The sequence below is a fragment of the Pan paniscus genome, chromosome 2 (genome assembly GCF_029289425.2).
Source record: "Pan paniscus chromosome 2, NHGRI_mPanPan1-v2.0_pri, whole genome shotgun sequence".
NCBI lineage: Eukaryota > Metazoa > Chordata > Mammalia > Primates > Hominidae > Pan > Pan paniscus.
Window position 1 is genome coordinate 52,994,701 of NC_085926.1, and position 25,661 is coordinate 53,020,361.

At 42.2% G+C, this 25,661-nt stretch overlaps 1 protein-coding gene across 5 annotated transcripts in view; it reads right to left on the reverse strand.

The window, feature by feature from the left end:
* SFMBT1 (Scm like with four mbt domains 1) overlaps positions 1-25,661 on the reverse strand; it is a 145,705-nt gene that overhangs the window by 95,261 nt on the left and 24,783 nt on the right. Inside the window, exon 2 of one of the 5 annotated variants that reach the window (XM_055110052.2) lies at positions 22,626-22,718. The exons of the other annotated variants lie outside the window; for them this stretch is intronic. The gene's annotated coding sequence lies outside the window, so the exon portion shown is untranslated. The remainder of the gene's footprint in view (positions 1-22,625; positions 22,719-25,661) is intronic. 5 annotated transcript variants of the gene reach the window in all.

Below are 25,661 nucleotides of genomic sequence, written 5' to 3' on the forward strand. Positions count from 1 at the left end.
AAGACACAATGAAGAAAAAAGACAAGCCAGAGGCTTAAAAAGAAATTTTTTTGCAAAACATATACCTAATATGGATTTATATCAAAAAGCTCTTAAAAATAAACAATCCTTTTTTTTTTTTTTTGAGACAGGGTCTCCCTCTGGTCACTGGGCTGCAGTGCAGTAGCACCATCTTGGCTCACTGCAGCCTCAACCTCCTGGGTTCAAGTGATCCTTCTGCCTCAGACCTGCCAAGTAGCTGGGACTACAGGCGCACGCCACCACACCCAGCTAATTTTTGTATTTTTTTAGTAGAGACAGAGTTTCACCTATTACCCAGGCTGGTCTCGAGTTCCTGAGCTCAAGCGATCTGCCCACCTCAGCCTCCCAAAGTGCTAGGATTATAGGCATGAGGCACCACACCCGGACAACAATCCAATTTTTCAATCAAAAGATTTGAATAGGTACTTCAGCAAAGAAAATATATGAATGGCAAGCACATGAAAAGATAATTAGTCACTAGGGAAATACAAATTAAAACCACCATGAAGTATCATTACACACCAACTAAAATGGCTAAAATACGAACAATAGGAAATTTAATAAGGATGGAGAAGTGAGTCCTCATACAATGCTGGTGCAAATGTAAAAATGGTACAGCCACTTTGAAAATGGTTTGGCAATTTCTTAAAAAGCTAAACACAGGCCGGGCACGGTGGCTCACGCCTGTAATCCCAGCACTTTGGGAGGCAGAGATGGGCGGATCATGAGGTCAGGAGATCGAGACCATCCTGGCTAAAACGGTGAAACCCCATCTCTACTAAAAATACAAAAAATTAGCCAGGCATAGTGGCGGGCGCCTGCAGTCCCAGCTACTCCGGAGGCTGAGGCAGGAGAATGGCTTGAACCTGGGAGGCGGAGCCTGCAGTGAGCCGAGATCGCACCACTGCACTCCAGCCTGGGCGACTGAGCGAGACTCAGTCTCAAAAACAAAAACAAAAAAAAAGCTAAACATAGACTTATCATACAACCAAGCAATTCCACTCTTGAGGATCACCAAAAAGAAATGAAAACAGCCACACAAAGACTTTACTTGTGTTCACTGCCAAGAACTAGAAATAACCCAAATGTCCATCAACTAGTGAATGGATAAACAAAACATTTTACCTATTTATACAATGGAATTATTCTCCCAGCACTTTGGGAGGCCGAGGCGGGCGGATCACGAGGTCAGGAGATCGGTACCATCCTGGCTAACACTGTGAAACCCGTCTCTACTAAAAACACAAAAAATTAGTCTGATGTGGTGGCAGGCACCTGTAGTCCCAGCTACTCGGGAGGCTGAGGCAGGAGAATGGCGTGAACCCAGAAGGCGGAGCTTGTAGTGAGCCGAGATCATGCCACTGCACTCCAGCCTGGGTGACAGAGCGAGAGTCCATCTCAAAAAAAAAAAAAAAGGAATTATTCTCAGCAATAAAAACAAACTACTGATACATGCAATAACAAGGATAAATCTCAAAAACTTCACGCTATATGAAACATGCCAGACACAAAAGACTACATATTGGATGATTCTATTTATGTGAAATTTCTAGAAAAGGCAAAATTGTATAGAAAATACATCAGTGGTTTCCCAGAATCAGGATGCATTGTCTGTAAATGACCACATTTTGGGGGTAATAAAATGTTCTAAAACTAATTGGTGATGATGGTTGCATAACTCTATACAATTACTAAAATTCATCAAGTAGGTCACTTACAATATAAAACATGCTTCAATAAAACATTGTTTAAAAAAAGAGAGAAGATAACAACGTGTTGGTCAATTGGATCCTATAAACAATATTTTTTAAATTTATTTTTGTTATTGTAAAATACACATAAAATTTACCATTCTAATCACCTTAGATGTATAGTTCTGTGGCATTAAGGACATTCACAATGTTGTACAAGAAAATTTTTTAAATTACAGCATGTATAACAATGGGAACTGAGCTCTGCATAAATTCTAGTGTTCATAAGAAAAAATGTAGATCAGGTCGGGCACGGTGGCTCACGCCTGTAATCCCAGCACTTTGGGAGGCCGAGACGAGCAGATCACGAGGCCAACACGGAGAAACCCTGTCTCTACTAAAAATACAAAAAATTTGCCGGACGTGGTGGTGGGCGCCTGTAGTCCCAGCTACTCCGGAGGCTGAGGCAGGAGAATGGCATGAACCCAGGAGGTGAAGCTTGCAGTGAGCCGAGATCACGCCACTGCACTCTAGCCTGGGCGACAGAGAGAGACTCCGTCTCAAAAAAAAGAAAAGAAAAGAAAAAATGTAGATCAATAATATTATTTTGCTGACGCACTGGAGAAAGTAAAGGCTGGGTGCAGCTTCAAGCTGAGGACCACCCACCATGCCCCCATCATGGTGGTTCCCCTAGGTGCTGAAGGGCCCAGCCATAGCTCTCGCCCTCGCAGGGTCCCTCCAGGGTCTCTGCTGTTTCCTACCTAGGGGTGACTGCAGCCATGGCTAAGAAAGCGCCAGCGCCCACCCACCTGGGCCAATGGACTGGTTCTGCTCGTGCCACACTGGTTCTGCTCCTCGCCATCTCAGCAGTTCAGAAAGAACCCCAACGAGCTTGTGATCTCCTGGGTCCTGTGGGCGTATGAACAGGGGGCCAGCCCTGTCACTCAACCCTGGGGAGCTGGTGCTGCCGATCGACCTGACTGGCCCACAACGTCTTCAGCTACCACTGCAAGGGCCTGCGGGGTGACGGCTGTGCAGCGCTGCTCGCCTAGCTGTTGATCGCCTGGCTGTTGATGGGCTGGCACCCGCAGAGCTGCCCTGCCGGCCACCGACCACCATGGAGGGAGCATTCAGCTGGTGCGCGAGCTGGGTACTAAACTGGCTGTACTGTGAGCCGCCCTCGGCCCCTCCATCTCCTCTTACCCCTTGTCCTCCATGCGTAAGCCGGGGACGCCCGAGGACATGCTCTTCACCCAAGGCCTGCGCCGGCGTCTGCTGATCAAGGGCCCAGTACAAAGGCCGTCACGGAGATCCAGGCCTTCGCCAACAGCGGCCTGTTCTGGTGCAAGGGCCAGCCGGGCAGCGCAAGGACCTCACGACTGGCTGCTGGGTCAAGGCGTTCCCGGGGTGAAGGTGGATAAGCAGACCACCAAGGGCTCCTGGAACCCTACGTGAAGGAGGCCAAGCACAGCCGTGGACACCGGCCTGAAGGCTGGGAAAGGAGCCGACGCCCCACCTCCTCTGACCAGGCCTGCGGGGAGGAGCCACCCACGCGCCACAGCAAGTCCTGGACCTGGCCCTGCATTCCAGGGTGGGGCAGGGAGGCTGGATTCTGGGAGAGCTGCTTCCGGATTGCGTTGGGGTAGTCAAGGAGCTCGGGACATCGCAGGGGAGGCAAAAAGCCTTGGCCAGTGCTCTTTTGGTGTATCCCTTCAGCTTCCAGAGGGGAAGCCACACCCTGATGCTATGTTCAAACGCTCCAGAAGACAGGAGTTCGTGTCCTTGCCCCTAACCACTGCTGTGGGTGTCACTGGCCAAAGGTCATGAGGGGAGTGGGCCACATGAGTGGCCACTTGCCATGACTCCCTGAGCAGGGTGAGCCCCCACTCATCCTGTGCCATGTTATGTTTCCACCCAAGCAGCAGGGTAGGAGGCACAATGAGTGCCCATCCCTCTCCCTGATGGGCCCCCCAAGCTCTACAGACCAAGCAAGGAGACCCCATGACCCATGGCATGAAAGCATCTTGAAGTTTTTACTTTTTTTTTGGAGACAGAGTCTCGCTCTGTCGCCCAGGCTGGAATGCAGTGGCACAATCTCGGCTCACTGCAACCTCTGCCTCCCGGGTTCAAGCAATTCTCCTGCCTCAGCCTCATGAGTAGTTGGGACTACAGGCATGTGCCACCACATCAGCCCGGCTAATTTTTTGTATTTTTAGTAGAGACGGGGTTTCACCGTGTTAGCCAGGATGGTCTCGATTTCCTGACCTCGTGATCCGCCCACCCCGGCCTCCCAAAGTGCTGGGATTACAGGCATGAGCCACCGCACCCAGCCTACTCTTACATTTTTTTAGGTTTTTATTTACTCACTGATTTAAGCATACACGATACTTCGGTTTTATTCCTCCCTTTGTAATGTTTTTTCTCTTAAGCCACTTTTTTTTTTTTTTTTTTGCAATGCCTTCCTCTTTGAAAGCATTAAAAAAAAACAGTATTTTGTTTATGTTTCAACAACAACAAAGAGGACTTAATGTCTGGCACACTAAAATATTTACCAATAAAACAAACTGATATTTGGAATTTTTTTAAGTTTTAAAAGTGTGGTCACTGTATTGTGATCACACAATTACATTAGGAAAATGTCTTATTCTTAGAGATGTACATTAAAGTATTAAGAGTACTGAGTTATAATGTCTGCAATAGAGCCTCAAATGTTTCACAGGGGACTATATAAATACATATATATGCCTATATATACATATATTACATATATACACATATATTAAAGACAAAGAGAGAAAGCAAACAGTGATTCTAGGTGAAAGACAAAGTGAGAACTCAGCAAAAACGTAAATTAGTACAGGTTTGTTGGAAAGCAACGTGATGACATCTCAAAATTGGAAGAAATTTACAAAAACTAAACATGCCTAATGCATGCCCTTTGACCCAACACCCCTTCTAGGAATTTATCTTTAAAAAACTCACACAAGACCACAAAGCAAGAAAGGGTATTAATTACAAAATTTTTTAATGGTTTAATACTCAAATATCTACCAATAGGTGGTTAGGTAAATAAGTTATTGCAAATGCTTAAAATGAAAAAAAAATATGAAAAGAAGAAAGGGGTGTGGGTACAGATGAAACCGCATTGGCTGTGAGTTTATTACAGAAGCAATCTTTGAATAATGGATATTTGGATGTTCATCTCACTGTTTAGTCTACTTTTATATATGTTTGACATTCTCCCTAACAAATCAAAAACAAAAAAGAACCACACAAAATTCCAAGGGCACAATTCTTTACAAGTGGTCATCGACCCCCTTTCTTTCCCAAATTAATAATATCAACATGGGAGGGAAGGTTCTACACTACATAAACAAGTACACATAAATATTAAAGTTCTTTCAGCCTGGGCAACATAGTGAGACCCTGTCTCTTAAAAAAAGATTTTCTTTTAGTTAGCTAGGTGTGGTGATTCACATCTGTAGTCCTAGCTACTAGAGAGACTGAGACAGAAGGACTGCTTGAGCTCAGGAGTTCAAGGCTGCAGTGAGCCATGATCGTGTGTCACTTTAGCTTGCGTGACAGAGTGAGACTCCAACTCTTCAAAAAAGAAAAAGTTCCATCACTGTTAATTATTCTTACATCCTCAGGTCATCCCTCAACAGAAGAGTTTTGCTTTCAAGCATCTTGGATCCAGTAGTAAGTAGATGGCAGCTCACATTTACTGTGCTCCCACCAGCAAGCAGCTCTTCATTTCTAATAGAGGAACCACACTGCTCTAGCTAAGGAAAGAAACAAGTGTAGAAAAAGCCAGGCACAGTGGCCACGCCTGTAAATTTTAGCACTTTAGAAGGCCAAAGCAGGAGGACCACTTGAGCCCAGGAGTTTGAGACCAGCCTGGACAACATAGGGAAATGGGAGATCCTATCTCTACCAAAAAAAAAAAATTGTAAAAAATTTGCCAGGCATGGTGGCTCATGACTGTGGTCCCAACTACCTGGGAGGCTGAGGCTGGAGGATATGTAGGCCCAGGAGGTCAAGGCTGCAGTGAGCACTGATCCTGCCACCGCATTCCGGCCTGGGCAACAGAGCAAGACCCAGTCTCAAACACACACACACACACACACACACACACACACACACACGCACACACACACACAAATGAAAGATTACTGCCTGTTTTGAACTTTGTTTTCTATGGAGTTGTTCAGCTTTTCCTATTAGAAGTTCAAATATGTGTACTACATATTGTGCCATTTCTGAATTATAACAAAAGCAAGAGAGCTTAGAAATCACCCAGCCCAGTTGGCCGCAGTGGCTCACGCCTGTAATCCCAGCACTTTGGGAGGCCGAGGCGGGTGGATCACGGGGTTAGGAGATCGAGACCATCCTGGCTAACATGGCGAAACCTGTCTCTACTAAAAATACAAAAAATTAGCCGGGCGTGGTGGCGGGCACCTGTAGTCCCAGCTACTTGGGAGGCTGAAGCAGGAGAATGGCGTGAACCCGGGAGGCGAAGCTTGCAGTGAGCCAAGATCGCGCCACTGCACTCCAGCCTGGGTGACAGAGCGAGACTCCGTCTCCAAAAAAAAAAAAAAAAAAAGAAATCACCCAGCCCAGTATCTTGAATTAACAAATAAGCAAAACTATCCAGGCCCAAAGTTATTATTTCAAATTATAATAACTTCAGTATTCTCTAGTTAGGAGGTATTCTCCTCAGTCTAATTTGAATAACCTAAGTGCTCACTGAACACCTGCCACAGTGAACTGTAATGAATAACGAGCAAAAATTGGAAGTCTGTCTTGAGGGTGCTAAACTCACAGTCCAAGGCCACTGACTACCATCCAAAACCCTACAGTCATTGGGCTCAAGAGCCCACAAACTCAACACCTGCTCAGCACCAGCCTGCTTAAACTTGAAGCAGGAATTTTCAAAACAGCCTCCTCTTTCTTTCAGCAAGTCATATGATATTCATTAACTTTCAAAGCAATGAGAAAATATAATGTAAGTTAAAATTAACCAAGACTGATAGTTACATGAAGATGTCTAGTTATTGGGTGTTTTCCCCCGCTCTCTGGTCCTGGCTGAGGCAAGCGGATCACTTGAAGTCAGGAGTTTGAGGGTAAAACCCTGTCACTACTCAAAATATAAAAATTAGCCAGGTATGGTAGCACATGCTTGTAACCCCAGCTACCTGGGAGGCTGAGGCAGGAGGAACACTTGAACCCAGGAGGCAGAGGCTGCAGTGAGCTTAGATAGTGTCACTGCACTCCAGCCTGGGTGACAGAGTGGGACTCCATCACAAAAAAAAAAAAAAAAAAGATGGTGTTTAAATTTTTATTCCAGGAACAGGGTTATTCTTTTTATATTCCAATTTCAAAAGAAAAACTCTCTATATGTTCTGCATCAAGCTAATACCACAATTAAAACATATTCTTCACATGATAGAGAATTTAAAATAATGATGACACTAGATACTTGATAATATTAAGGAATTATTCATTTTACATGTGATAAAGGTATTATGGCTTAAAAAGTCATCATTTTAGAGATACTGAATTATTTATGAAATGATATAATACTTGAGATTTGCTATAAAACAGTGCAATGAGGGACGCAAAATTGTGAACGTGCATGAGAGCAAAGTATAGATAAAACAAGTGGGCCACGTGTTGATAATTGTGGGAACCAAGTAACATGATATTCTCTCCGTTTTTCCGTATGCTCAAATACCTCCATGATAAAAAGTAAGCCAAAAAATAAAATTATAGTAACAAATCAGCCTTCTCAGAGGGCATACCACAGAAGCAGTAGCATCATAATTAGTTGTTGTAAACACAGGTATTAAAGAGCACATAGTGACTGACAGCATTATATTCATGGATGCTGCTACCCTGCTGAAGAAACTGCTGCATTTGTCAGTACCATAGAAAGGTCAAAAAAAAAAAAAAAAAAGAAAAAGAAAAGAAACTGCTGTATTTCAGCAGCGTGAGAGGTGATTCCCATGACTAATATCCAAAATTACATGACATTACATCCAAAATACATTTTATATCTTAGAAATCTTTCTGAGAAATCAACAATACTTAACAAGTATGGAATGACTATAAGATCATCACCATTAGCTAGATATTTCCAATTCCTAACCATTCTTCTCCTCAACAACCTACTCCTTCAACGAGCGCTGAAGAGAGAAACAATGGTCACTGGAAATTCATCTTTTAAAGTTATAGATATGAGGTTTTAACTCAAAAAGAAGGAATTTCATCAAGTATTAGATCATATCCAGCTACTGAAACAAATTCATATTTCCTCGTTTCATGTTCTCAAGGCACAAAATACTTTACCTTCATGGTACTCAGGAGCATTTCCTTCCTTCCTTCTTCCCTTCCTTCCTCCCTCCCTCCCTTCCTCCTTCCCTTCTTTCTTTCTTTCTCTCTCTCTCTCTCTCTCTCCTCCTCTCTTTCTTTTAGATGGAGTCTCGCTCTGTCGCCAGGCTGGAGTGCAGTGGCGTGATCTCAGCTCACTGAAAGCTCCACCTCCTGGGTTCAAGCGATTCTCCTGCCTCAGCCTCCCAAGTAGCTGGAACTACAGGCATGTGCTACCATGCCCAGTTAATTTTTGAATTTTTAGTAGAGAAGGGGTTTCACCATGTTGGACAGGATGGTCTTGATTCTCTTGACCTTGTGATCCCCCTGCCTCGGCCTCCCAGAGTGCTGGGATTACAGGTGTGAGCCACCGCGCCTGGCCATTCTTTCTTTTTTAAAGCAAGAATTTCATTTAATGACCTAGGTGGCTTTATTCTGATTTTCACTTTTAATTATGGTAGACAACCAAATGATAGATCTCTGAAATTTTGAGACACAACTTCTTGTGTACAAAGAGAAATGCAGGGTTCTCCATCTTAAGCCCCTAAAGCCTTCAGGAGCCTTCATTCACCTGTGTAACGTAGGGCCTCCACCTTGATGCCAGCCAACACACACATGTGCTAAGCTGAAGCAGCCATCCCTGGAACCGGAAAGAATGAGAAGGGAACACAATTGTCTCAAGTTTGAGGCTTCCTTCTTGACAACAATATTCACAGTACAAAAGTGATTATCTTCTGCTTAGAGGAGACGTAAGTCAGATAAGCTGTAACTTTTCACAAAATGCACAATTAGTATAAAGTTTAATAATTTTTTTTCTTCCAGTGTAAATTCAGTTTGTTTACTGCTTTGTAGTTTTGAAAAGTCAGGAGTTCTTTTTAAATTCTTGGGAGCTGGTCTGAATGTAGTCAGGTCACTTTTCTTATCAAACAGCAAAAACTTATTCGAGATTACATAAAAATGGGAAATATAAACACATGTTACATACAGTCCGTACACTTTGAGAGCATGTCATGCCAGTTGGAAAAACCTAACAGCAACTTACAATGGTAAATGATGACTACCAAATGCTCTGAATAGGCTGTACGCATGATGGGAGTAAAGTGAAGAGGGAGTTTAAGCCATGTGGGTTTCTTTGTTTGTTTAAGAGACAGGATCTCACTCTGTCACCCAGGCCGAAGTGCAGTGGTACAATCATAGCTCACTACAGCCTTAAACTCCTGGGCCCAAATGATCCTCCTACCTTATCCTGCCATACAGTAGCTAGGACTACAGGTGCATGCCAGCACATCCTGCTAATTGTTATTGTAGAAACAGGATTGGGTCTCAGTGTGTTGCCCAGGCTGGTCTCAAACTCCTGGCCTCAAATGATCCTCCCACCTTGGCCTTCCGAAGTGTTGGGATTACAGGCAGGAGCCACAGAGCCCAGCTGGGATTTAATTTTGAAAAACAGAGGAGAGGAAGAGAATTCCAGGCAGGAGGACAAAAGCAAAAACATAGAGATGACAACACACAACATGTGTTTCAGGCACAGTGACTAGACCAATTTGGCTGGGGTACTTTTTCTCCTTTGTTGTCATCTTTATTTTTCTACCTGGGATGTAAACGATGTGAATATGGGTCAGAAAAATCAGCTGCACAGAAACACCTCAGCCAATTGTAAGACAGAGAGAGGGTGGACATGCATGAAGGGGCAGTAGCAATTCCAGACCAGCCTTCTGAAAGAGCCTGTGGTCCAAGCCGGCAACCAGAAGGGCACTCTGGGTGGGGCAGGCAGGACCATGCAATGCAGGTTCTTGGGAAGAAGGATGAGGAGGAGCGGTCACAGCAGATGCTGTGGCTGAGCTCCAACAAGTTTATTGGACTCTGCCTTCAAGCTGCTGCCTGAAGAAGTTGATTAGCCCATTGGCGGAAGCATAGTGAGAGGTCACTTCAAGGCAAGCAACAAGAAAAGACTAGAAAGCTAGGTTGGAGTTAGCCTGGAGGCCTTATATACCAAGAGTTTGAATTTCAGACTGAAGGCTTCTGAATGGGATTAAAATGACAGGAAAGTAAGCAGCAGTGCACATATAGAGAGATCAGAGACTGATGTTCAGGATGGAATGGGGAGGAAGAGCCTGGAGGTTAGTTCTCAGGGGATGTTTACTTTAGCAATCATAAAGAGTCCAGGCCTGGTGCGGTGGCTCACGCCTGTAATCCCAGCACTTTCGGAGGCCAAGGTGGGCAGATCACGAGGTCAGGAGCTCAAGACCAGCCTGACCAACATGGTGAAACCCCGTCTCTACTAAAAATAGAAAAATTAGCCGGGCGTGTTGGCACGTGCCTGTAACCCCAGCTACTCAGGAGGCTGAAGCAGGAAAATCACTTGAACCCGGGAGACAGAGGTTGTAGTGAGCCGAGATCCTGCCACTGCACTCCAGCCTGGGCGACAGAGCAAAACTCCGTCTCAAAAAAAAAAAAGTATACAGGAGGATGTGTGTAGATTATATCCAAATATTACATCATTTTATATAAGGGTCTTGAGCATCTATGAATTTTGGATATGGAGGGGTCCTGGAACCAATCCCCTGCAAACACCAAGGGAAGACTGTACTTCATTTATGTAAGCTTCCACAGTTTACAAAGGACTTTTGCTTACATAATCTCATTTTACCTTCAGAACAATTTGTAAAGTAGAACATTTGCTATATTTCACAAGTGAGGAATTGCTGCTCCGGGCAGTTCCTTTTATGACCACCATTCCATGTTTCATTTTATGGCTCTGTCTCTCAACCAGTAGACTGTAAGCTCCATGAGGGTATGCAGGGACCACACTGAATTTTGTTTGCCTTTGTAGCCCTGGCTGCCTCATGAAGAGCCCTGGTCCCTGATCCCAGCAGACACATGCTCACTAAATATGTGACAGATGGGTGAGGAGCACATCCCCTCTCCCACTCTTGTTTCAATGATACTAAAATGCTTTATCAATCAAAAGTGTTTGGGGGCTTTTTGTGTTTGTTTTAAATTATTGTTCTGACAATTAAAAGGCTTTGACAATTTTAATACCTCTACTTAGCACTTTCTAAACAAGACCTCTTTTCCCCCGCTAGGTAGGAAAAAGGAAAAATATACAAAAAAGGAATATCAGGCTGCCTGCCACCTTCACCGTTGTATCAAAAAGTCACTCTAAGTGATATATTAGACTAAGGACCAAAAAAAGGTCAATATTTGCTAATTATTTTTTCAAATATCTTCTATTTCTTTGCAGAATGGAATGTATGCTGAAACAAATAACCACACATATGAGTACCTACAGTGCCAGAGTTGAGAAATTCTGGCCTAGAACACTTGTGCCAGAAAACAAGAAAATGCTCCAAGAATAATGGAGACATGTCAAAAGGACAAAGCAGCAGCTTGAAGGGCCTCCCACTGGCCAAATCTGAGACAATTTAAGCATCAATACAAATAATAAAAGATTATAGCTCATTGATTAAAATAAAAAACATGAGTTCATATTGATATAAATTAATAAATCAATAAATTGAAAATGTGATGAAGAATGAGATAGTTAACATAATTTGGAAGTACTTATCCATAAAATACCAATTACAAATGGAAGAATAATTTAGCAGTGGAAAAATGCAAAAAATTGAAATTGTATGTCACCTACTAGGAGGCAATGAGACATAACATCATTTCTGCCATATTCCTGCCAAAGATACGCAACCTGAGTTTAATCATGAGAAAACGTGAGACAAACCCAAATTGAAGGACAGGCTACAAAATAACTGGCTTATAATTTCCAACCCATCAAGACCATGAAAGTCAAAAGAAGGCTGAGAAAGACTTGGCAACTAAAAGCAAAGCATGTGAATTTGAACTGAATCCTTTTGCTTGCCCCACCCCCGCAAAAAAAAAAAAAAAAAAAAAAAAAGGCGGTGGGGAAAGGAGCTGGAAGGTCTTTATTGGGACTATTGGTCAAACTTGAATGGGGAATGGGGGGGTGTGAGGAGTATTTGATGGTAATATAAGGTGTCAATGTTAATTTCCTGCTTTTGATGGTTATGTTGTACTTATGTAGAAGAATGTCCTTACCATTGGAAACATACACACACTAGGGTAATTCCAGAGTGATGGAGCATCAGGCGGACAACTCCAAAGGTTCTGGAGAAGAAAACACAAGTTTTCTCTACTGTACTTGTAACTTTTCTGTTTTGGGCTGTTTCAAAAGTTTTCAAAAACATTTTAAATGATTAGTATCTCTCCAAAATGAAAGTAATGGATACAATCTTAATACATACACACACATTCTTTCCAACAAGAATGTTCTCTTCGTAAAAGTACTAAATAAGTCTTCCATTTGGTCACTAGGGAAGTAGTATAAAATAGTGTTGCATAACAAAAAAGAAAAACCAGGCTTTACATGCAGTAACACTGACTTCAAGCTCCAGTTCATCACATACAAATTTCATGACCCTAGGTAGACTTTTTTTTTTTTTTTTTTTTTTTTGAGATAGAGTCTTGCTCTGTCACCCAGGCTGGAGTGCAGTGGCGCGATCTAAGCTCACTGCAAGCTCCGCCTCCCAGGTTTACTTACACCATTCTCCTGCCTCAGCCTCCCGAGTAGCTGGGACTACAAGGCACCCGCCACCACGCCCGGCTAATTTTTTGTATTTTTAGTAGAGACGGGGTTTCACCGTGTTAGCCAGGATGGTCTCCATCTCCTGACCTCATGATGTGCCCACCTCGGCCTCCCAAAGTGCTGGGATTACAGGCGTGAGCCACCGTGCCCGGCCGGAAGATTTTGTTTACCCTTCTGGGTCTTGATATCCTACTCTGTAAAGTGAGAATACCAGCCGGGCATGGTGGCTCATGCCTGTAATCCCAACTACTCGGGAGGCTTGAGGTGGGAGGATCACTTGAGCCCAGGAGTTGGAGATCAATCTGGGCAACATAGCAAGACCCTGTGTCTATAACAAGGAAGAAAATGAAAAAAGAAAAAACAGGAAGTGAGAATACCACTTTTGGCTGGGCACGGTGGCTTATGCCTGTAATCCCGGCACTTTGGGAGGCTGAGGTGGGCAGATCACTTAAGGTCGGGAGTTCAAGACCAGCCAGGCCAACATGGTAAAACCCCGTCTGTACTAAAAATAAAAAATTAGCCCAGTGCATGGTGACACATGCCTGTAATCTCAGCTACTCGGGAGGCTGAGGCAGGAGAATTGCTTGAACCCGGGAGGCAGAGATTGCAGTGAGCCGACATCACGCCACTGCACTCCAGAGACTCCATCTCAAAAAAATAAATAAATAAATACAAGAATCCCTCACTTTGAACAACAAAAGTTATTAATCTGCTGAGAATATAGGAGAATACAAGGGTGGGAGGAAATCTGGTGCTAGATAATACAATCCTTCACTCTTTCAGTAAGTTTGGTTTTTAAACACATGAATCACTTATTCATTCAACAAATATTTACAGTTGACCCTTGAACAACACAGGCGTCAGGATTACCAACTGCCCTCACAGGAAAAAATCTGCATGTAACTTCTGACTCCCCAAAACTTTACTAATAGCCTACAGCTGACCAGAAGCCTTACTGATAACATAAACCGTGGATTAACATGTTTTGTATATGTATTATACACTGTATTCTTACAATAAAATAAACTAGAGAAAACAAAATATTAGAAAAATTATAAGGAAAAGAAAATATATTTACTATTCACTAAGTGGAATGGATTATCATAAAGGTTTTCATCCTCACGGTCTTCACACTGAGTAGCCTGAGAAGGAAGAGGATGGGTTGGTCTTGCTGTCTCAGGGGTAGCAGAGGCAGAAGAAAATCCACATAAAGTAGACCCATGTGATTTGCCCTGTGCTGTTCAAGGTCAACTATATTTGGTTTCTATACTATGCTCTACTATGTAGCAGCTACAGAGATTTAAAACATGATCCCTTTGCCTCAAGCCAATAGGAAACAAGCTAAAAGCAAGCAATCATAATGAAAAGGAAGGATGTTTTAAGTAGTAAAGGAGAAAGAAAAAAGAAACTCAAATGGATTCTCTCATTCTCAACAAACAAGCAAGTGAAACTTCTTTGGGTAAAGAGAGAACAACCAGAAAGCTATTCTGGCTCTTCAGTGCTCCTACTGCAAGGAGTGCAAGGGGGTGTGGTGCAGGAAGCCTGAGCTACCTATCCCAGGGGAGGACAAAGGGAGACAAAGGCATGAAGAGAGAGCAGCTGGGCAGTGACCGAACATGGCTGCCAGGCCAGGGGAAAGTAGCACATGGATCCTGACTGAACCCTCTGTGGGGCTGGTAAGCCCTTTCTAGTCCAGAGATGCTTTTGGGAGGAGGAGGTGAGTGGCAGAAAGAAAATTATACAAGAAATTTTCTTAATGTTCTTTACACAATATACACGGGGAAAATGCACAAGGGGGTAATTGTGGAGCCATGTTTCAAAGTAAGATGACATTCACTTAATTTGTACAACCAGAATACAGTGTGTTTTTCTGTAATTATGTTATTTATAGCCTAGTACTTGTTTTACAGTAGCTGACTGAGAAAGTGACAAACATCTCTGTATACATAGAACTTAACTTATAAAACATGTTTAAATAAGGTAACTTGCCCAAAGCTTCTCCATTGAATTTTAATTCCACAATATTTGTTATACCATATCAACAAAATGACACCAGATAAAAAAGACCACTAAGCTCAGAAACATCTATTTGGTATCTGTATCTTCGGAACTGTCTTCCACTCAGTATTTACCAACACAGTTAAAAACCAGCATATTTACAATGCTTCTTTACCAGCCTGCTAGCAACTTGTCTCTATCTACTACTGAGCACCTCCTTTGTTCTTGGTACTTCCCAGGGGATGATGGGGTAGCCCAATAGGAAGCTCAGTCTTGCCCTAAAGGATTTTACAGTTACAGATAGAATCACTAGAGAAATTTCTGAAATGCAAGGCTTTTCAAAATTAGCTGCCAAAAAAGGGAGAGTTAACTGTGGGTCAAAATAGCTGCAAACAGCTTTACCAAAAGAAAGGCATAAATTTCATCTTCAAGGACAGACAGAATCTTGGAAAGGTAGAGGAAAGGGTGGAAGGCATTCCCGGCAGGCCAAGCAGCATGCAAAGAGTACCAAGGCTGGCATCAGGCTGGCACCAGGTCGGCAAGGGGCAGGGTGGAAAGTATGCTCGTGTGTAAGGTGGCAGGAGGAATCAATCTGCTGGCATAGATAACGAGGCCCCACAGAAGAGTACATATAATACATAAAAGTTCTATAGTACACAAACAGCACCAAACAGGAAAGACTTGAGGAGTGCTACATTTTATAGCTGCCAAGTGACATATACTCAGTTAAAGGGCAGTTAGGACCAGCAGCAGACCAGCAGGAAGGTGTTGGACTAGCCCAGAGATCAAAGGCTGTGGGCTTAAAGCAGAGAAGCGGCCATCAGAATGGTGTCAAAGGATTGAGCCTGAGAGACATTTCAAAGTAGGAAATGACAGAAAAATCAAAGATGACTCCAAATTCTAGCATGTGAAAAGGAAAATAAATACTGGTGCCACTGAAAATACTGGGATAGTAGTTAAGAAGAACTGAGGTTTGGGAGTGAGGGAGGTGTAAAAGACTGGTGTGTTCACCATGACTAGTGAACTCTGGGGTAATGAGAGTGGCCACCCAAGTGAAGAAGTCCTGGAATCAGCTACAAACCAGGCTGTTGTCAGATAACGAAGTATAAGAAAGGTTGGATTGTAGGTTTGCAAGTCAACTGGCATGCTGAAGGTAACTACTAATCAGAAAATCTCACGGAGAAATGAACAGAGAATGAAGGAGAGACCACAAAAAAAGAGAGAAAGGAACTAACACTTTTTAAGTATCTATGTGCCAGCCACTACATGAGCCACTTTGTATAAATTAAATACAGAAAAAATTGAGAGGTAGGAAACCTAGAAAGTTTCCTCTCACAAAGAGGAGTGCACCAATGACAAAGCCAAACATGAAAGGAAATTCAAGAGAATAAAGGCTGAGAAAAGAAAGGACACTGGCCTTGCCACTACAAAGGTTACTGGCACCCTCTGGGAAAGATTTCCAGTTGTGTGGTGGAAGCCGAGGCTACGATGTGGGTGGCTGAGAAGAGAAGGACAGATACAAACTGAAGGCCGTGAATAAGAAGTAGGCATTTAAGTCGCTGCGCAGCAAATGGACAAGATTCAATGGCTGCTAAAAAGGACAGAAGTGCCTTGCAGTGAGTGCTCTTAATCCTTTGCTTATTTTAGTAATAGGAAAACACTGGCCAACAAACCCAAAAGTCAAAGGTTAGGGCCTACATATCATATGATTCAAGGTAATGCAATTATGGGAAAATGGAAGACACAATTTAGTTTTTGCAGGCTAAATTTCCATCACCAGCAAATCTAGTTCAGCTATAAATATAACAAATTAACATATACTGATTGGAGCATATTTCACCTGCTTTATAGTTGAAAAGCTAACATCTCTCAAAACTCAATGCTAAAGAGACTAATAACAAAAATACAAAAAAAGCCATAAAAAATTATAAATATTTTATACTACCTTTCCCAAACCGTAAACCATATTTTGAAAAATAAAGCATCTAAAAGACCAATCACAATCATCTGAAAATCTGCTTTAGGAATTGTGGAGCTACTGGATTTGATTATAATGTTGGCAAAAACACTTGCTGCTTCAATGGAAAATATTTTCATCAATATTTCCAGTGATGGGCCCTAAGTTGAGATAGTACAATTCATTCATGAAACTTGCTAAGTTACAATTTATGCACTAGTTTTTACTCAAAATGGTAAGGGTAATCATTCTTCAATCTTTCACCTAAAGAGTAAAACTCTCCTAGGTGGACAACAGGGAACAGGTAAACTTAGAATTGCCAAAGAATATTACGTCTTGAGTATAACTCTTGGTGGTATTGTATGGCTAAGTTGTTCAAAACAGACCAGAGGTGAGTTTCTGCTAAATTCACTTTTCTATCCACTGCTAGCTGGAATCAACTTTTTTCACATTCTAGGAAATGATTACTATATTTGCTCTTGCCAAAATGCTCTCACCATTTTGTTACTATTAGATAATAATCCATTAATAGTAAATTTAATTACTTCAAGAAGGAACACAGTTTATTTATAAAGAATCTTTTTTTTTTTTTTTTTTTTTGAGGAGTCTTGCTCTGTCACCCAGGCTGGAGTGCAATGGCGCAATCTCAGCTCACTGCAACCTCCGCCTCCTGGGTTCAAGCGATTCTCCTGTCTCAGCCTCCCAAGTAGCTGGGATTACAGGCGCCCACCACCACACCCAGCTAATTTTTGTATTTTTAGTAGAGATGGGGTTTCACCATGTTGGTCAGGCTGGTCTCGATCTCCTGATCCCAGGTAATCCGCCCATCTCAGCCTCCCAAAGTGCTGGGATTACAGGTGTGAGCCACTGCTCCCGGCCAAGAATCATTTTATTTAAATAAACTGCCTTGCAGTCAGGAAGGAAGAGAGCTGACACTTAGTGCTTACCGCACTAGGCACCATGTGATATGATACCTCTTCCACCCCACCACCATTTGAAATATTCCCATTTTAAAGGTCAGGAAATAAGAGACTCAAAGAAGTTATTTAACTTGTCGAATATCACACAACTAGTAAATGACAGCCAAATCCATAACCTAAGTTATTCTGCCAACACACCGAGCTGCCTGCCATTCAAAAATAAAATATTTACACGTAAGGCTTTTTCCAAAATGGATTTCCTCATCTTCTATCATTTCTTCTTAGGCATTTCACTGAATGTCCTAAAGCCTCAATTCAGGAAAGAATTGAGATCACTTCTTAGAAAGTTTTTAGGTCAGGCGCAGCGCCTCATGCCTGTAATGCCAGCACTTTGGGAGGCTGAGGCAGGAGAATCGCTTGAGCCCAGGAGGTCAAGTTTACAGTGAGCCGTGATCACACCACTGCACTCCCGCCTGGGTGACAGAGTGAGAGACCCTGTATTTAAAAAAACAAAACAAAACAAAACAAAACAAAACAAAACAGTTTTTAGAACCACCACCCAATGAATCAACTGACAAGAAGAAACCTATCTGAGAGCTTTTACTGATAACAGATCTTCATAAAAAGCTCTGGAGACCAACAGTAGTACATCTAGTCTACCTTATAAACTGTACAACTATTTTTACAATATTCTTTATTTTCGCAACACAAAATCAGGTGTCACAGTCTCTGACAGGGGTGAGTCCTAGGCTCTCTTGGGACTAGACTCTAAAGGAGAGGCCCTCAGTGTGTGATGGAGTGAGTGAATGAATAAAGACACAGCCAGCATAAATGTTAATACAGCAGAGAGAAACTATGAATCTGGAGGACCCCCAAAATGAAAGCATAAAGCAACCTCCCTCAACAAATGTCATTTAAAAAGCCCGAATCATGTTTGAGTTATATAAAAAGTAATAGGACCGGGAGCAGTGGCTCACGCCTGTAATCCCAGCACTTTGGGAGGCTGGCACAGCAGATCGCTTGAGCCCAGGAGTGGGAGGCCAGCCTGGGCAACATGGTGAAACCTCGTCTCTACAAAACTTAGCTGGGCATGGTGGTGTACGCCTGTAGTCACAGCTACTGAGGAGGCTGAGTGGAAGGATCATTTGAACTCAGGAGGCTGAGGTTGCAGTGAGCCAAGATCATGCCACTGCACTCCAGCCTGGGTGACAGGTGAGAGAGACCCTGTCCCAAGGGAAAAAAAAAAAAAATCACTGTATTTTAATTGGCAATACCCCAATTAAAGCTACAAGAATGGTTATCATAAAAAAAAATAGAGAATAACAAGTGCTGTCAAGGATGTGGAGAAACCAGAAGGTAAAATGGTATAGGCAACTTGAAAAAACAGTTTGGCAGTTCTTCAAAAAGTTAAACATAAGAGTTACCATAGACCCAGCAATTCCACTCCTAGGTATATACCCAAGAGAAATGAAAACAAATGTTCACACAAAAACTTGTATAGCAATGTTCACAGCAGCATTACTGACAACAGCCAAAATGTACAAACAACCCAAATGTTCATCAACTGATGAGTAGATAAATAAGATGTGACATAGCCATATAGTAGACTATTATCTGGTAATAAAAACAAATGAAATACTGATACACACACAATATGGATGAACTTCAAAAACTTTATGCTAAATTAACACCAGGTCCAAAAGACCACATATTATATGATATCATTTACACAAAATGTCCACCATAGGCAAATCTAGAGAGACAGAAAGTAAATTAGTGGTTGCCTTAGGCTGAAAAAGCAGGGAAAGGGCATAACTGCTAATGGGTACAAGGTTTTTTTTCTGGAATAATGAAAATGTTCTAAAATTAGATTATCATGATGGTTACACTACCCTGTAAATATACTGAAAACCAATGAATTGTATACTTTAAGTAGGTGATTTTCCTCTTATTTTTTAAATAAGAAAAAGCTTACAATTGTTTGCTTCTCATTTTTCTTCTTCACACAGCAAGGCATGCAGTAGGGAAGATTTATTTCATCAAGAACAATATACTATGGTTTTTCTTTGATTTAGAATACTGTCTTTCTAGCACCCTACTTTTAGCAGTAAAAGAAAATAAAGTTAGCAATTTCTAACATTTAGAAAATAATCATTAATAAATTAAAGGACAAAGTAAAAAAAAAAAAAAAAAAACCCAGAACTTTAAGCTTATACCTCTAACTCCAAAGCAGGAGGAATTTGCTTGGTCCAGCTCAGCACACCAGACACTACTACACCCTCTGAGCTCTAATAACACTTACCATCATAGCCTTGATCATGGATTGCGGTGCGAACCTCCAGAGATTGCCTCAAGCCAAAGACATGTCAATCTAGCTGAGGTCAGGGTGAACATATATCCAACTTTCAAAGCATACAATCAATGTCCAACCTTCCCAATATGGTTGTATCAACACACATACCACAAGCGTGAATAACAGCTCCAGTGGCTCTACGTACTCAGTGACAGAGGGTTTTAAAATTCCTGCAAATCTAGTGAGTGTGTAATGACATATCCCCATGTTTTAATTTGCATCCCCCAATTAAAGTGAGACAATGCCTTTTCTTATGTTTACTGACCACTGGATTCCCTCTTTTGAGAAGTGCCTTCTCAAGTCATTTTCCTACTGGGCTGTCTTCCTTATTTATTGATTTGAAGGAATTCCTCACATATTCTGACAGTTCTATGTGATTATTTATTCTCCCATTCTGTGGCTCATTTTTTCACTCTCTTTATGTCGTCTGTTGATAATGGTTTTAATTTTAATGTAGTCATATTTATCAACCCTTTCCTTTACAGTTAGTGCTTTTTGCCTCTTATTTTAAGAAATTCTTCCCCATTCTGAAACCACAAAGATCTTCGCTTATTGTTTTGCCTTTCACATTGGAAATTTCTATTTTGATTCACATTGGAAAGATCCAATTTCCTTTTTATTTTTCCCATCTGTAAAACTGATTATTGTTAACTAGATTCGTCTCCAGTGTCTAGACTTATATAACCACTAAGAAAAATAGGAACGAATGAGATCCTCCTTTTGTTGAGGATCTACTATGCTACTATGCTGAGTACTTTATATACAGTATACAAATATACAGTAATTCTGCAAAGTACATTATTACTAGTCCCATCTTAAAGAAAATGAAACTAAGGCTAAGAAACACACCCAAGCTGTTAGAAGATAAAGATGGGATCCATGCCTGTCTAATCTAGTGCCCATAATATTTCTACACACCATACTACTTTAGGTAAGAATGTGATCTCTGGATAAAACAGGAAATATTTTCATTTTGAGGATGTTGCAGTCACTTTACTCTCCAGGTCCACTAGTATAGTGACACTTATTTTTTATTTGGCAGTTCTTTTATTAATTCACTCAACAGGTATTTCTTGAATTCCTACTACCTGCTAGGTACTGTTCCAGGATCCAGGGATGAAATAGTGAGCAAAACAAAATCCCTACCCTTTTGGGGGTTTATAGGCTAATCAGATCAGAAGTGTAGTCTCCCATGTCTATTCTACATTAAGTCTTACACAGTTAGTAAAGGAAACCTTCCTCCAACAGCAGAGTGACAGGACTGCAACATGAAGCACTCTCATGGAACAAGAAGGAACTTAAAGAACAACTTGGAGAAATACCAGTACTCATATGAAACAACCCCACGAAATAAAGCATCCCATGCCTCTTCCCTTCTCCTGCAGCTTATACCTTCACTCTTCAAAAAAAGCAATACAATTACCTTAACAAAATGAGCATGACTTCTTGTAAACATCTATATACACCTTGTGCTGTTTCTAAACTCTTTTCCTTCTCTATTTAAAAAAGATGCTTTTCAGTGTGTGGCAAGTAACAATAAACTGCTTTTTCATTTCTTTAATACGAACCGCAAGTTTATGCATACTTAGAAAATTGCATACTTAGAAAATTGAAGAATAGGCTGGGCGCGGTGGCTCACGCCTGTAATCCCAGCACTTTGAGAAGCCGAGGCGGGTGGATCATGAGGTCAGGAGATCGAGACCATCCTGGCTAACACGGTGAACCCCTGACTCTACTAAAAATACAAAAATTACCTGGGCATGGTGGCACGGGCTTGTAGTCCCAGCTACTTGGGAGGCTGAGGCAGGAGAATCACTTGAACCAGGGGAGGTGGAGGTTGCAGTGAGCCAAGATCGCATCACTGCACTCCAGCCTGGGCGACAGAGCAAGACTCCATCTCAAAAACAAAACAAAAAGAAAAAAAAGAAAAAGAAAATTGAAGAATGCAAGAAGCAGGCAAGAAAAAAAGTTAGTTCTGCAGTACAATATGAAGGCCAAGAACTTCCTTTATTTTCCCACCACCTGCCTGGATCTGTTTTCATCCTTGAGAGAAAGGAAAATCCCTTCCCTGAAGCTCTAGACACCACCCTGTTCCCATATTTACTCTGTAACCTAGAACCTTCAGTTAGACCCCATGTTCTACACCCCTATCTACCATAACAGTCCCATAAGATCAGCACACAAACAGGCTCTCATGTTGCTATCTCAATAGTAAAAGAAAACCCCTTTGTGCCCTCCAAGCACTTCTCCATTTCTCTGCTTCCTCCTCACAGCAAGCCGTCTCATCTCAGAGGCTTGCCTTCATATGGCATTTCCTCATTTCCTCCCCAGTCTGGCTACAGCCTCACCTAACTCACTGGTACTGCTCTTGTCCAGGTCACCAATGACCTTCCAATTGCTAAATCCAATGGTTTGCTCTCTTATCTTACCAGATCCCCTCCATTCTACACAGTAAACTGCCACTTCTCAGAGGATTTTCTTCTCTCAGGTACTGTGACACTACTCTCCTGGTTTTCCTTCTTCCTCTTTAGCCAATCCTGTCTCCTTTGCTGCCTCCTCCAGAATCACAAGCTCTAAAGCTTGGAATTCCTTGGGGTTTGGTGCTGTGTTCTCTCCTTTTTTTCCCATCCACACTGGAATTCTCTTCCTAGGTGATGTCATGCAAACTCATGGCTATAAATATTATCGATACTCATACCTGTAATCCCAGCATTTTGGGAGGCTGAGGTGGAAGTATTGCTTGAGCCCAGGAGCTTGAGACCAGCCTGGACAACACAGTGAGACTTCGTTTCTACAGAAAAAAATTTTTTTAATTAACTGGATGTGGTGGCCTGTATCTGTAGCCCCAGCTACTGGGGAGGCTGAGGTGGCAGGATCACGTGAGTCCAGGAGGTCAAGAGGGCTGCAGTGAGCTATGATTGTATCACTGCACTCCAGCCTGGGCAACAGAGAAAGACCTTGCCTCAAAAAACAAACAAAAAAAAGCACACGCATGTGCACGTGTGTGTGTGAAATCAATGATTAGGAGGACTCAGTCACTGGTGTGTGTGTGTGGGGGGGGTATATGTGTGAAATCAATGATTAGGACTCACTCACTGAGCTCCAGACTCACATATCCAACTACTCATTTGGAATTTCCATTTTAATGTTACATGGGCAACCAAAACTTTTTCCTTCTCAACCCAACTCTCCCCAGGTTTCCCCATCTCAATATTACAGGACCAACCTAGTCAAAAACTTAGAAACCACTGTTGATGGCTTCCTCATCCTCACCCTGTCCATGAGCAAGTCCTATTGAGTCTAGCCACCATGAATTTTGAAATCAAACACTTCTCTCCATTTTTCACTGTCATCATCCTAGTCCATGCCACCTAGACTATTGCAGCGACCTCCAAACTGTCTCCCTTTCCGCATTTGGAAGTCCATTCTCCATAGAGCATACAGGCATTTTTTAAAACACAAAGCAAATCATGACATAAACCTACTTAAAACCTTTCAGTAACTGACTAAATAGTAAAATCAAAACTCCTTACTGGGATATACGAGGCCCTGCAAGATCTGGTGTCCCCACTTACCACTTCGGCTTCTTTCCATTCACACTCCCACTGTTGGTTCCTAGTTCACCACAGACTCCAATCTCAGGGCCTCTGCAGGTGCTCTACCCCTCACCCAGCCTTCTCTACACATGACTGCTTCTTGCCTTCCACAGCTTAGTCTAAAACCAGTACATAAAGATTTTTTTTTTCTTGCCGTGGCCAGTGAGTACCAAGAAAAAAAAAAGTAGGCCGGGCGTGATGTAATCCCAGCACTTTGGGAGGCCTAGGCAGGCGGATCACCTAAGGTCAGGAGTTCAAGACCAGTCTGGCCAACACAGTGAAACCCCGTCTCTACTAAAAACACAAAAATTGGCCAGGCGTGGTGGTGCATGCCTGTAATCCCAGCTACTCAGGAGGCTGAGACAGGGGAATCGCTTGAACCTGGGAGGCGGAGGTTGCAGCGAGCCAAGATCGCACCACTGCACTCCCGCCTGGGTGACAGAATGAGACTCCATCTCAAAACAAACAAACAAAGAAAAAACAAAAATAAAGAAAAAGAAAAAAAGGAAAAAAGAGATTTTTCACTCTACTGAACACATCCCCATCTTATTTTCTAATACATCAGTCAGATTTCCTGCTAGCATTTATCACAATTACTAGATTTTACTTATTTCCTTACTGGTTTATTATCTCCCTACCTTCCTGCAATACAAGCTGCTGTCTTTTTTGGGTAGTATATTAAAGCCGATACATGTTTGTAGAATGAATGGCAGAAAAACAAGTCGAGGATGGAAGAAGGAGGGAGAAGGGGAAACCAAGAACAGAGACCACATTTCCAATCTATACCCAGGCTTCCACCCAGAGTTTTGTAATACAGGTTTTTCCATACTAAGTAAAAGTAGAGGCCGGGTACGGTGGTTCACGCCTGTCATCCCAGCACTTTGGGAGGCTTAGGCGGGCGGATCACCTGAGGTCAGGAGGTTGAGATCAGCCTGGCCAACATGGAGAAACCCTGTCTCTACTAAAAATACAAAAAATTAGCCAGGCATGGTGATGCGTCCCTGTAATCCTAGCTACATGAGAGGCCGAGGCAGGAGAATTGCTTGAACCCAGGAAGCAGAGGTTGCAGTGAGCTGAGATCGCGCCACTGCACTCCAGCCTGGGCAACAAGAGTGAGACTCCGTCTCAAAAAAAGAAAAAAGAAAGTAGAGGTCCCCTATTGGCTACGTTGAGCCTAACAGTGATATATAATAAACTTAATCTATTCGTAAAGGACATCTCTAACAACAATCTTTTTTACACTCAGTACATTTCTAACGAAAGATCAAATTCAGTTATCACTTCTCTACAACTAGTCTTGGGAGTAACTAGTATGTACCTAAATTTGCTGAAGTAAATCTGGAGACAATTTTGCTTCAAACCTAATGTCAAGGAGTGGAAAAGGTAATATAAAACTCAAATGCTTTATGCCTACCCTCATTAGAAAATGTCTCTAGGAAAGCAAAATGTTAAAGCTGGGTGATGTGTAAACTGGGGATGTATTATATTATCTCTACTTCTGTGTTATGTTTAAATTTTTCCATAATAAAGAGTTAAATAAATAAAAGTAAATGCTTCTATGAAGTCAAAAGACAGCAAGTATCCGTGGGTCACAGACATACTCCTGGCTCAAGTGCACTCTGTTGCCATTTGGAGATTTAATTTAAATCAGTTGATGGTTGCTAACAGTGTCTCCATAAGTCTTATGACCTAAGGCCTTCATCAGGGCCTTTTTGGGAGAATCGGAAGACACAAGGAAGCAGGAGTCCCCTTTCACCTGCTCTGTGTCACAGCCTTCCAGCCCCAGCACCACCAGCCCAGCCCCTTTCTATGGGAGTTTCCAATAACCACAGCTCAAAAACAGCAACCGCAGGGAGAAATAAAATCATTTACAAGGGGAAAAGAGAAAAAGCACGCAGAAGGGGAAAATATTAATACATTACTTTTGCTTAAATTCAAACCAACCATTTTCCCCTAGAATTCTGATGAGGTAATATTTCTTCTAAAGCAGCACTTCAAATTCAGGAAGGGATTCATAGAAGACTAAATGCAAAAAGAGCAGAGGCCAGCAACCCCACCCAATAAAGTTTCTTCTCTCAAAGATTCCTCACCGCTCTCTAGAATTCGTCTATGGCATTAAATAAAAAGTGGTTAAGAGG